Below are 14,252 nucleotides of genomic sequence, written 5' to 3'. Positions count from 1 at the left end.
GAATAACTATGATTGTTAGGCCTCTGTTTTAAGAAAAGTCATTTGATAGAGCCATATCTTTTTTTTAATAAGAGAAGTAGAAATTATTCTGAATATCTGCGTTTACTGCATTCTAAGTGGGAGACAATTCAGTAATTCTGAAAAGTATCAGTGAAAACAAGTAAGGATTATATGTGGGCAAGTCACTACTTAGGCAAATCCTCTTATAATACAAAGACTCACATCCTCATTACCTGTTCATATTGAATAAAATTTAGATATCAAACCTAAGTAAGTTCCACAGTCCATCTCTTCTCTTGTCTTTTAAGTCCTCTTTCTTCTGATGAACTTTTGAAGACACGTGCTATTTGTTTTCATTAAGACTTTGTTTTATTTTTTATTTTACTTTTTATTATTTTTTGTTTTTTAAAAATATTTATTTTTTTTTGGGGGGGGGATCACAAGCAGGGGAGGGGCAGAGAGAGGGAGAAAGAGAATTCTAAGCTCAGAGCCTGACGTAGGGCTCCATCTCATGAACCATGAGATCATGGCCTGAGCCAAAATCAAGAGTCAGATGCTTAACTGACTGAGCCACCCAGGTGCCCCGAGACTTGGTTCTTCTAGAGCAGTGTTATGTTTGCAGCAGAACTGAGGGGATGGTAGGGAGATTTCTCAAGTACCCCCACCCCCTCATATGTGTAGCCTCCTCCCCCTTAGCAACATCTCCCACCAGAGCGTTCCTTTTGTTGCCATTGATGGATCTATGTCTACACATTACAATTACCCACAGTATGAGGTCCTACCTGTTTATATTCTACATGTTTATAACTGAGGCAGACTTTTCAATCTCTGCCTTAGTAGTTTACCTTTACTACATCTTATCGGTCAACTGTAACCTTAAAGCTTATCACTGCTTATGCTTAATTTTGGTGTGTGTGTGTGTGTTTGTGTGTGTGTGTGTGTGTGTGTGTGTGTGTGTGTGTGTGTGTCTGTGATATCTGTAGTGGTGTCCTGTAGTATTTACACATTCCTTGAAAGCAGAAATTATATGTTCCTCCCTCTGACTCTACCTTTGGTGTTCCTACCTCATTCCTCGTACATACAGGCTACTTAAATTAGCCATAAACAGAGAAAGATTTTATTTTATAGAAGAAAAGGTTGAAGTCTTGAAGGGCAAAATCTTTATGGTGTGTTAGTTAGAACCTGGAACTCAAATTTGGGACCCCTGTCTCACAATTCAATTCTGATGCCTCTGCAGGAGGTCTCCTCTATTAATTAGCTCTATTAATTAGCTCCTCTATTAGGTAGCGGTTGTCCTCTGTGAAATAGCCTAGAACACTTACAAAATTGTATTAATGTGAGGCTGTAAGTATGTAATGTAAACATTTCCCTTCAAGTTACTTCAAGGAAATGTCTTCACTCTACCTCATGGTAAGAGATGTAAGAAATGATTAAAGGCAGTATCTCTTGATGATCAGATAGCATTGCAAAAATAATTCATCTATTACATTTCTCTTGCCAGGGCAGCGTGATTTTTTTTTCCTACCCTATAATTAGGATTCTTTTCCTGACTCATTGGTGAGCATTATGGTGATGATGATGATAATAATGGCACTACCATATTATATGCTTCAGAGCTTTATGCATTTACCAGCACGTTTTGGTCCTTATCACACTGATCTTTACCATACTCAGAAAGACAGAATATACAAATATAATGTGCCACAAGGACAAGAGGGGCTGAGAACACAGAATCCCCTTGTTGCCCACTTACCTTTTGTTGCTACTTTACCCAAGGTATTTCTAGAAATATAATTTCTATACAGTTATTGTAGAAGATCTTACATTTTCACTCAGTCTTATGGACAAGCTGCTGTTTTTTTCCCTGGGAATTTTAAGTCACAATATTGGTTATAGTTTCTTTAAAACAGAGACCTGACCCTTAGAGGTAACAAGCTAGAATCAAATACTTTATAAGTCAGTATTAAATAGGGGTTGTACAATCCTATGTTCATTTCTTTCATGAAATACAGCGTTGAGGTGTGGAAAGCTCATAAATCAATATTTCTGCCCTATCCTTACCCACTCTCCTTTGCTACTCCTTTTACTGTTGACCTTGAAGTCACCAGAGTCCTATGAAAAGCCCTTGTCATCGTCACCTGGCTCTAAAGAGACTCCACCTGATTTTTGCCTTTCAAAACAGAGTTTGTGAGCATAGCAAAACTCTTAACTCTGGACCTGAAGATATAGGTGGTTATTCACTGTCTTCAGACTCACTTGATGATGGCTTCAGTACGTGTATGATGGTGAGGAGTAGGAGTGCTTAACTGTGTGGTTTGGTTGATTGAGTTATTTCTCCACAAGGTCTTTCCATGTTAGCATTCTAAAGTCTGAAGTGTAAATATTTTCATTACTGAAGACTCTGCAGGTTTGTGATTATGGCAACAGTGTTTTATTCTTTGTCCTTCAGTTACTTTTTGAGAGTCTGCTAATCCCAATTTACGTACTGGTGAGTCAGGGAGAAATCTGGTTCTTTTATGGAAATGACTTAGGCTTCATAGCAAATAGCCAGAAAAGAGTGAAATAGTCTGCTTGTTATTTTTCTCAAGGGTATAATAGCATGATAAAAACTTTGGCATTTCAGCTGCAAAATTTCATTTAGAAAATGTGATTCCCTAAACCAGGCTAATCCAATCTTGACAATATCTGAAGAATGAGTGGTTTAGACTGGGCTGTTTAGGAAAAATGTTTCCGCTGGGTCTATTTATTGTACTTCATTGACTTTCTGTCTTGCCAAGTCATTTGGAATCTAACTATCCAGGAGATGATTCTCTTGACTAAAGAAAAAAAATATATATATAATATCACATTCTACTTCTTATAACAATTGATTTGCTTATAATTAGCAAAAGTAAGCTGAAGACTTAAATGGGCACTAAAGCTACAATATTAACAATTTCCATATTGAGCAAATGTAGAAAGAAAACATAATTTAAACTACCATTTTTTAAATGTGGAGTTTCAGCATTCCTTAAAGCAGTTAATATATGTTCTGAAGTTCCATTTTGAAAAACAAATAACATGAATCAACTACGACTTGGCTCCATGATCTGAAATAATGATCTCAGGTAGGAAATCAGTATTTCTATTCAGCCAGTTCAAAAGGTAATTTTTCAGTGTGTTATTGTAATGGAAACTTACAGCCTACTTATGATGAAAAATAACTTCAGAGTCTGATAAACTGTGTTGCAGTGTCAACTCTGCTTCTTGTTATCTCTGCAGTTTTAGGGTGCTTAAACCCTTTGAGTCTTGGTTTCTTCCATCATTTAAAAAAAAGCACTATTTCTAATTTCCAAGGATTTCCTATCATTTCAAGGTTGGAGCTTTGTGACATTTATTTGTTGGGTTTCTAACTGTAATTTAGAAGTGTAATTTTCTGCGTTCCCCAGGGTAAATTCACATCGAGAGTATTGTATCCCTGTTTCAGGAGGAAGATCTAAGAAGAACTTACCTTTGGATGAACTATTTTCAACTATGGCCTCTTAGGAGACTGTGGTCTCTGCCTGCTCTAATCCCAGTGAGGAGAACACCTGTCCCCCAGGTGTTGCTAACTGCTCATTGTCTTTTCCACAGGACCAGGCTGCAGCCAGGGCCCAGGTAAGAACACATTTTTTTTTCTTTTAGCTTCTTAACTTACCCATCCTGGCTCCCTCCGTCTCTTTGTACTAACAGCACCCCCTCATTCCATTCCACTCAAAGCGGTGTGTCAAGCCCTGCTTCTCACATCCTAAGCAATATGTCATTAAAACTGATGAAAAAAAATACATATATGTTGTTATGTTATGTGTTATGGGAGCCCCGTGCTTTGGTAGATAATGTAGCCAGTTCTGAATTTGATTTCTCGTTTTTTAAGTCGGTGGGTATCTAATTTTGGGTAGATTTATTAATCTCTTGAAGTTTATTTATCCTGAAGGAGGTAAAATATTTTTGCCTGGGCGGCCACCACTGATTTTGACAACATAAGACTTAGCAGATGTGAAGTTCTTTCTCTTTGTGTCCATTGCTTTCTGTTCCTTCTGCCCTGATCTTTGCTTTGTTCTAGTTTGCCTTGATGTTTATCCTTTTTTACCCTTTATTTTTTCATGGTCTTTTTTGGAATACTTTTCCTGTCTGTGAGGCCAGGGAGTCTGCCATAGGAGCTGACTGTGGGAGCATCTCTTATTTAGGATTCGTGGTATAATGGACTAAGTAATGTGTAGTGTTAAAATTGAAGGCATTGGGAAAATAATATTGGGTCATGTAAATCCAATGAATATAAAGAATCAAGCCCTGAAATTGGGATTAAGAAACACTGGATCCAGCAGGCAAATGGGGATACCGATTGGAAAGAAAGACCAAAGAAGAGGCTTCTGCTCTGTGTTAAGCTCGACTTGCTCTGGGAGTCATCTTACAGACTTGGGTTCTTTCCAAAGGTTCATGGACATTAGGAAAACTAAATCTTCTGATGGTCTGAGGTGAATACAGTAATTGCCTGGGGCAAGCTTTATCAGCAGCTGGGGAGGACAAAAATGACCTGACTCAGTGAGAGGTTATTATAGAACAAAAGAATGCTAAGGATTAATGTCAATAGCAAGTAGAGGTATAGGACTTCAAGAAGACAGAGCAATGGTAGTGAAATACTAGTTAAATACCAGTGAAAATGAAAGAATGGTAGAAATCTTGGTAACCACTGCCCTACTAGATCAGTCCCAGGGGAAGGAGCATGTTGACATCAGCCCTGAGCTGTATGTGAGCATATTCTCAATAATTTTTATAAAGAACCACCAAAGAATGCAAGGTTAATTGGAAATGTCAGCAGTTTTTAAATTACTTCATCTTATTTTGTTTTATATGAGTTCTGAAAGCCATAGCAACTTCTTCTAGTGGCCATGGTTTTAATTTTTAATGTTTGTCTCTAAAGTATCCTAATAGATAACATTATGGAACTTCGGAATCAAACTCTCTGCCTCTACACTTGGCCTCCGTGCTCAGCTCTGCTTTTTGAGGACTGCATGTCTCAGCTGTGTGTGAGAGGCACAGAAGGCACATTTGTGTATCAGAGAATACATTTTTTTTTAATGTAACCTGGGTACTGTGCTATGAGACTGATGTTTATTATCTTACCAGATGTTCACTATTATAAAATAAATAGCTGACCCGTGTTTCAAACCTACGTGTTTAATTCCAAATCCTGGGCAGTGGTATTCCAGGTAGGTAATTTGAGGGTGGATCATTTTAAAAATACTGTAATATTCATCTCCCTACCCAAAGTCAGGTAAATTGAGGTCTTTTCAATCACCCTTACCGAAAATATCAATAAAGGTGATTTTAGAAATTTTGCTATTTTTATGGATCTCTAACATACCATCTAAATAAAAACATAAGCTTGTTCTGAAAATGCCTCTTTTGGACAGGTTCACTAGCCTCCCCTCTGTTACTTGGGTTATCATCTCTAAGCTTTACCCATTCAAAAACATGGAGGCTTCCATTCAACCATGCTTTATAGAAAAACACATCTGGGGTAAATGAAGAGAATTTTATCTGTATTGAAAAACATGAAAATTTATAATTACTGCCTTTGCTGACTCACTTTCATTATTTGGGCATGACATTTCTTTCTTAAGATTTCTATCTGCTCTGGATTTGACATAGTCACAGTATCTTCTGGGCTGACCTCTGGATTTTTCCTATTTTATACAAAAATGTCAATTCCAGTGTTCTTATGTGTCATATATTTAAATTTTTGGTCTTTAAAAGAGAACTAGTGAATTTCCAAACTAGGTCAATTTTAGAACTAGTTTGAAATAATTGGTAAAAAAAAAAAAAAAAGGAATTAGGAAGTTATAAACCAAATTAGAAGCACATTTTTAATTTTTCTGCTCTAACCCTAGACATGGTTGGGTGGCTTACTAAGATTTTAAACTCAAGGGTCTACAGTATCAACTGTCCCATGGGGCCCGCAGGTGTAAATGAGTGAACTGTGTGTAGGAACACTATTGTAGAGTCCTAAGCTTGTCTGAGGGAGATAGAAATTGTCACTCAACATCATCTGCTTGTTGCTCTGAAAAATCAGGAATAGCGTTGCCACTTATCAAGGTAAACCAGAAATTCAGATTTTCTATGCATTTTTTTTGGTTAATAAATATTTTCACCTAATTTAATACAGTTTAAATTATAGTGTGGGCCAAACAAAACTTCTCTGAGCTTCTCTAAATCAGACCAGTTTTTAATTTGTTTTGTTAAGCCAGTATATCCATGAGTGGGTTCTATGATTGTTGGTGCTAATTATCTGTTGCTTCATGATCTCACCTCAGTCTAGTGGGTGACTATAATTTACCTAGAATAGGGCCTTAGAATCTTTTCCTAATGAAGGTTGCTAACTAGGGATCCCCTGAAAAGTTAAGAAGAAACAAGAAATCTGATTAATGGCCCTATAGATTTTTGGAGAGTGAATAATACAGTATGGACCACAAAGTCATTTAATTTATGTGATAAATGCACATTAGTTTCCTGTAGTCAACTATTAAAGACAGGGAAGAAAACAGTGGGAAAGTAATCAAGATAAAAAAGAGAGGGGGGAAAAAGAATGGTCTTAGAGAAAATGGTGACAGTAAAAAGAATGCAAGTAAAAAGAAAGGGTAGATGATCTTCAAGTGAAGGTCGAACGTCCTGAGCATTAGAAAAAAACTGTTTTTGTGGGGTGGCTTATCAGAGACAATTTTTGTGGTCCTGGCACTGGTTACGAGCGTGACCCCCATGACCATGGGCAAGTGATTTAAACTCTCTAAACCTCAGTTCTCTTTGGTATACAATTGGGATAATAGTGTCGTCTATATGATGGTGTTTTTTTAAGAAGCAAATCAGTTAATTATTTGTGAAGTCCCCAGAACAATGACTTAGGTGTTATAAGCAGTCAACAAATATTTTCATTATTATAATATTTAAAAATGAAGCTATAGTTGTTAGTGAAGAATTTACCTTGGTGAAAATCTTTAATGTGTTTCAGTGTTGTTTCAATTTGTTTCATATTTAAATAAAAACAGCTCTCCTCCCTCATGAGTTTCCAAAGACTTCTGAAGTTAAGAAAGGAATAATGTGGGGACACCTGGGTGGCTCAGTCAGTTAAGCGTCTGACTTCAGCTCAGGTCATGATTTCACGGTTCCTGAGTTTGAGCACCATGTCGGGCTCTGTGCTGACAGTTCAGAGCCTGGAGCCTGCTTCCAGTTCTGTCTCTGGCTCTTTCTGCCTCTACCCTGCTTGTGCTTTCTCTCTCTCTCTCTCTCTCTCTCTCTCTCTCTCTCTCTCTCTCTCTTTCTCTCTCAAAAATAAGATAAATACTAAAAAAAAATTAAAAAAGAAAGGAATTGTGTGTGTGTGTGTGTGTTTAAGGTTTTCTACATGAGATTGGTCTGAAATCAGAATTTCACTAGTTTGTGGCATTGTGTCACTCTGATTTGGGCTTGTTCTTTCTGCAGAATTAATTTATTTATTCAATATCCTAACATAGGAACCAAAGAACTGTAAGATCAGGTCATTATTTTGCAATGCTTACTTTCTCTATCAGCTTCTGGATTGCGTAGTTCTGTGCGGGTATTCGATTTAGAACGATTAGTTCAGTGGTTAATTACAGGTCTGCTTTGGGTAGACCATTTTATTTGTGATATTTACTGATCCTGGCAAAGTTCAGCTGTCTGCTGGATGGCAACAGGATGGAGACTCTAAGTGGCATTTCTAACAGTAATAAGGAGTTGTCATGAACTGTTGAGGACTTTTTTTCCAGAGAATTTGTCCACTTGATAGGTTCATTAAATTCTTTAATTCTTTAATTTCCCTTTTAAAGAATCTATGTAAGCTCACCAGAAACATACTGTTCTTACCTAATACTGTTCTTACCAACAAAGTAAGTTAACTTCCCAGTGATATTATATCTTCATTTGGATGCACTTTTATCATTCTTTCATTTTTGTTTTAATTAAGAAAAGTTTTGAAGAATTTATTTCTAGAGCACTTTGAGGTTAACAACAAAACTGAGAGAAAGCTTCCAGGGATTTCCCTTATACCCTCAGCTCCATCAATGGCATAGTTTCATTATTTTTTTTTTATGTTTATTTATTTTTTATTTTGAGAGGGAGAGCATGCACATGAGTGGGAGAGGGGCAGAGAGAGAGAATCCCAAGCAGGGTCTGCACATGACACGGGGCTCAATCCCACGAACCGTGAGATCATGACCTGAGCCAAAATTGAGAGTCAGGGGCTTAACTGACTGAGCCACCAAGCACCTCTAGTTTCCCTCATTATTAGCATCCACCACCAGAGTGGTACATTTATAAAAATTTCTGGACCTACACTGACATACCATAATCACCACAGCCCATAATTTATGTTAGGGTTCACTCTTGGTGTTAGTATATTGTATGGTTTTGGACAAATGTATATAGACATGTATCCATTATTATGGTATCAGAGTATTTTCATTGCCTTAAAAACGCTCTGTACTCCACTAACTCATCCCTCCCCTCAACCAACTGGCAACCTCTCATCTTTTCGCCTTCTCTTATTCTTGACTTTTCCAGAATGTCATATAGTTAAAATCATAGAGTTGGTAGCATCTGCAGATTGGCTTCTTTCACTTAGTAATAGGCACTTAACTTTCTTCCACGTCATGACAGCTCATTTCTTCTTAGTGCTGCATAATATTCCATTGTCTGGATGTATCACCATTTACCCATTCGCTTGCTGAAGGATGTCTTGGCTGCTTCTGAGTTTGGCTAATTATGAACAAAGCTGGTATAAACAATTGCATACAGGCTTTTGTATGGCCATAAGTTTTCAACTCTTTTGGGGTAAATAGCAAGGGGGGGCATTGTCTGGTTGGAGTATGTTCAGTTTTAGAAGAAACTGAAAAACTGTTTTCCAAGGTTCTTTCATTTTTTAGTATGTGAGTTTAAACTAGTATTTTATTTTTCTAAAAAATTGTGATTTTGTGACTGAGAAGAAGGTGAACCTTTCCTCCTTCTCTCCTTCTTCCTCATTTGTTTTCTTACTGTACTGCTAAAAGGATCCATTTTCACTACCCATTCAAATTCGAAGGCTAGGCCCATGGTTTGTACTCAATGAATAAAGTATTATCCTTTTGAACTTCATCTTATACATTATGATCTGTTTTCTGGCTTTTCCTTTTAGGTCTTGCCTACTGATTTTAATACATTCTCAACTCTGTTGGTCCAGTTTCTAAAATTGTCACCTTAAGTTAGAAATCTGTGCCATAACAGTCTATCCAAAGTATTAAGAAAAGCAGAAATTCAGTGGCATGAATTCTTGAAGAAGAAGAAAATTGACAAAGACTGACAATGATTGGATTGGTTCTTGGCAGGGCTATAGATATTTCTTTTCATTACCATTTTTACCTGTTTCTATTTCTGGAAGCGGAGAGTAATTTTGGAGGTAACTAAGTTTTCATTCCCTTAGTACTTATATTTTGCCAATTTCTCCAAAATCACTTACATGTCTAATTAAATTGTAAACAAAGCCTATTTCATTAATCAGCAACAGAATTTTAAAGGAAAATTACTGCTTTCTGTTTAACCCATATGCCAGTTTGCCAACTTTCAAATGTATCATTTGTCTTCTTTCTCTGAATTTGTGTACACACACACACACACACACACACACACAGCAATATGTATAATAAACACACACAGATGCATATACTCAGTCCTTGTCATTTGTGGATTTTTGTGTGTATGAATTCACCTACTTGTTAAATGTACTTGTAACCCCCACATTAATATTCACAGTGCTTTTATGATCATTCACGGACCTATACCTCTGCAGGGGGGAGAAAAATCTGGGGTGGCCCCATCCATATACTGCCAGCTATGGTCAAACAAGGTTTGACTTGACCTTATTCTTTTGGCTCTCATACTGTAAATAAATGTCCATTTCACAATCTGTTTAGTGACAACATTTTTCAAATTTGTGGACTTTTTGTGGAAGATTTCATTCTTTAAAATGGCCTCCAGATATAGTGCTGAAATCCTGTCTAGCATTCCTTAGTGCAAGAAGGCTCTGATGTGCTTCATGAAGGAAATGTGTAAGATAAGCTTCATTCAGGCGTCCACCATGAGTTCACTGGTAAGGAATCAACAGTATATATTAAATAAGATGTTTTTAAACAAAAACACACATAAAATACAGTTAAGTATTGGTCATTTGAGGAAAATACGAGGAGAGACTTAGTGGAGCCGAACCCAGTATTTCCCCTGGTGGCAATAATTCAGTATTGACTCATTCATTGTTTGTGATGATGTGATAGAACGTGGTGACCACAAATAGTGAGAACTGACTATATATAACTTACTGAGGTTTTAAATGTACATATTGATATATATACTCCATGCAAACCTACTCATATACTCCACGCGTACCTATTCACATGTATAGACACATACACACTCGACACACGTGTGTTAACTTTTCACACATTCCCTAGGTATGCTACCAAAGCCTGAGGACCACGGATTTATTAGGATATGGAGTTTAAGGAAATAAGGCTAAATGGTTTAGATTCAGTGTGCTAATAAATGTGGCCTAGCGTTGTTTCTGCTTGTTAATAGCAATTCTGGCAAGAGAATCAATTTATCATTTTGGTAATAAATCCTTTCCTGGGAGTTAGCCTCTGAAACCTTTTCCCTCATATGCCTGGGATTTCTTATTCCCCATTATTGCTGTCATTTTCTTTGCCAAGTCACTTCCCATCGGTTTGCCTCAGCTGGATTTCATTTGCTAACAGTAGCTGTTCACATCCTGTCTTAAGCTGGGAAGTGATGATACCAGCAGGGAAAATGAAGTGTAGCCTTGGCACCTCTAGGACTTACTGGCCTCTTAGAAGAAGAGTAGCGTTGCATTGGGCCATGCCCAGGGACGATTTCCCATCCTTGATGCAGAGATCACAGCACCTCAGTCCGCCTGTAACCCACACATGATCATCTTTGATTTACCACATTTAAGAAGTCGCCTTCTCCTTTTTTTTATTTGCATGATTTTCCATTTCCATGTCAGAACAGAACACCTATAGGTGTTGGTCCACTTCTTTATTCAGCAGTTACCCACTGCCAATGATGTGAGATACTGGAACAAAAGCAACGTTCCTATTTTCTTTTTTAAAAACTATTCATTCATCCATCTATCCATCCATTTATTTATTTATTTATTTATTTATTTATTTATTTATTTATCAGAGTGAGAGAGCGCGAGTGAGGGGCAGAGAGAGAGAGAGGGAGAGGGAGAGAGAATCCCATGAGTGCAGAGAGTGAGGGAGAGAGCGAGAGAGAGTGCGGAGCCTGGAGCGGGGCTCAAGCTCACCTTTTGCGGGGCTTGAGTTCATGAGCCCTGAGATCATGATCTGAGGTAAAGTCGGAGACTTAACTGCCCGAGTGACGCAGGCACCCGACCAACTTTCCTATTTTCGAGGGGCTTTTAGTTGATAGCAAGAGAAAGAGCAATTGAGCTGGGAAATCGTTAGATGATTGAAAGTAGGAATAAGGTTATGATGGAAATAAAGCAAGGGAACAGAATAGAAAATATCCAGGACTGGAGCAATACGAGGGTTGCTTCCTTAATATGTTGGCCAGGGAAAAGAGAGGGGTTTCCTGAGAGAGGTTTGGACCTGGGTCTAGATGTGTAGTGGTACCGGAAAAGCTTGTCAGCACATGCAGCAATTATATTCATTGTGCTTTTTACAGCTGTCCTGGTTACTCTAGTTTACTTGGTAACTAGTGACAACAAATGAGTGTGCCCAAAGACTATCACAGTCTACCAGAGGTAATAATTATTGGATTAAAAAAAATTATTCACAAGAGAAAAGGACGTGTGCCCACAGAAAAATTTTTTGGAGGAAAGATACTGTTTCCCAATACTGTTATTCGTATATGCATGCATACATTCATGTGTGAAAGTTTCTGGAACAGTTTTTTTTTTTAATTTTTTTTAACATTTATTTATTTTTGAGAGACAGAGACAGAGAGAGACAGAACACAAGTGGGGGAGGGGCAGAGAGAGAGGGAGACACAGAATCCAAAACAGGGTCCAGGTTCCAAGCTGATGGCACAGAGCAGCCACATGCAGGGCTCGAACTAACATACGGTGAGATCATGACCTGAGCCGAAGTCAGACACTTAACTGACTGAGCTACCCAGGCGCCCCTGGTAAAGGTGGTTTTAATTAAACTGGGACTTGAGGGAATGATTGGGACATGGCCCTCTGGATGGAGGAATTAGGAGAGTCTAGATGTACAACTCCCATTAGATTGTAAAAAGCCATGAATATCAGGCTAGTTTTTGTTCTGTCTCTTTGGAACTTTTTTCTTTTTATGATGTTTATTTAGAGAGCACATGAGCAGGGGCGGGGCAGAGATGAAAGGAATGAGAGAATCCCAAGGAGGCTCTGTACTGACTGAGCCAGTCACTTAACCGACTAAGCCACCCAGCCACCCCTCTCTGGAAGTTTTCAAGAGAGGAAGTGAAATGGGGCACCTGGGTAGCTCAGTCACTTAAGCGTCCAGCTCTTGATTTCAGCTCAGGTCATGATCTCACGGTTTGTGACCTCGAGCCCCACATGGACTCTGCACTGACACTGTGGAGCCTGCTTGGGATTCTCTCTCCCTCTATCTCTCTGCCCTCACTGGCTCACATGCATGTGCACTCCCCTTGCTTCCTTCCTTCCTTCTTTCCTTCCTTCCTTCCTTCCTTCCTTCCTTCCTTCCTTCCTTCCTTCTCTCTCTCTCTCTCTCAAAATAAATTTAAAAAAGAGAGAGAGGAAGTGAAATGATCCCAGTTGTGCATTACATTTCTACTTTGATACAGAAAGGATATTTGGAGGAGTCGAGAAACTGAAGGAGATCGCCATGTAGATATTACAAAAGTTCTGAGAGGACTGAACATTATTGGAGAAATGAGACTGGAAAGAAGGGGATGGAAGCATTCACATTTGGAGATAGAAGCAAATCACTAAGTATTGGCTTGAAGTATAAGAAAGCTGAGCGCTGTTGTCAGTGTGGTGTCTGAAGTGTTCCAAGTTTGGCAGGAAAATGGTGGGAGAGTTGAATAATGCTTTCATTTTGAGACTCTGAGACTAATAAGATGGTAGTCCTGTCCTCAGGATGATTTAGGAAGTTTCCTTTTTTTTTTTTTAAGTTTGTTTATTTATTTTGAGAGCGAGAGAGAGAACAAGCAAGGGTGGGGCAGAGAGAGGAGAGAGAGAATCCCAAGCAGGCTCAGCACTATCAGCGTGGAGCCTGATGTGGGCCTCAAACTCATGAGCTGTGAGATCATGACTTGAGCCAAAATCAAGGATCAGACACTTAACTGGCTGAGCCACTCAGGTGCCCCTAGGAAGTTTCCTTTTGCATGTATTGTCAGAAAGAGAATTCAGATAATTTCTATCATTTTCCCCCTAAATGTTATGTAGAATTCACCAAGAATGCAAGGCTTATCAACCTTCAAAAATCAATTAATTAAAAAAAAATTATTATGCCCCATTACATCAGCAGGTAAAAAAAAGCAAACTCTTAGGATCATATCAGTAGCTGCAGAAAAACATTTGACAAAACGCAACACACATTCTTGAGGAAGAACTCCCAGATAACTAGGAACAGAGAGGAACTTCCTCAGCCTGGTAAATAACATTTCCTCTACGAACCCAGAACAGAACAAAAAACTATAGGTAACATTATACTTAATGGTAAGAAACTCAGTGTTTTCTCCCTAACACTGTGAACAAGACAGGGATGTCTTTTTTCACCACTCGTATTCAACATCATACTGGTTGTTTTAAGTAATACAATAAGACAAGGCTAAGAAATAAAACTGTCTGCAAATTACATGATTGTCTAAATAGAAAATACAAAGAATTTACAAACACAATGTTGGAACTCATAGTTGATTATAGCACAGTGGCAGCATACAAGGTGTATATACAAAAGTCTGTTGCTTTCCTGTGTACTAGTAATGAACAATTAGAATTTGAAATTAAAGATCCAAAATTACATACTTATATACTAATCTAACAAGTTTTGTACAAGACCTATTTGTGAAAAACTATGAAGTTCTGATGAAGGTCTAAGTAAATGAAGAGCTCTTCTGTTTTTGTGGTTAGAAATGTTCTTCCCAACTTTATGCACTGATTCAAATGTCATCCCAATTAAAATCATAGCAAGTTGTTTTGTGTATGTTGA

General features: G+C 38.0%; 1 long non-coding RNA gene across 1 annotated transcript in view; it reads left to right on the top strand.

The window, feature by feature from the left end:
- The window catches only part of LOC109278888 (uncharacterized), a 245,480-nt gene that overhangs the window by 101,593 nt on the left and 129,635 nt on the right, over positions 1-14,252 (top strand). The window contains exon 2 of the long non-coding RNA XR_002085880.2: positions 3,467-3,636. This is a non-coding gene — a long non-coding RNA (uncharacterized LOC109278888). The remainder of the gene's footprint in view (positions 1-3,466; positions 3,637-14,252) is intronic.

The sequence above is a fragment of the Panthera pardus genome, unplaced genomic scaffold, assembly GCF_024362965.1.
Source record: "Panthera pardus isolate Hobbes unplaced genomic scaffold, ASM2436296v1 HiC_scaffold_2, whole genome shotgun sequence".
Classification (NCBI taxonomy): domain Eukaryota; kingdom Metazoa; phylum Chordata; class Mammalia; order Carnivora; family Felidae; genus Panthera; species Panthera pardus.
Note: the sequence above shows the minus strand (reverse complement) of the source record. Positions and strands in the feature narration are given on the sequence as shown.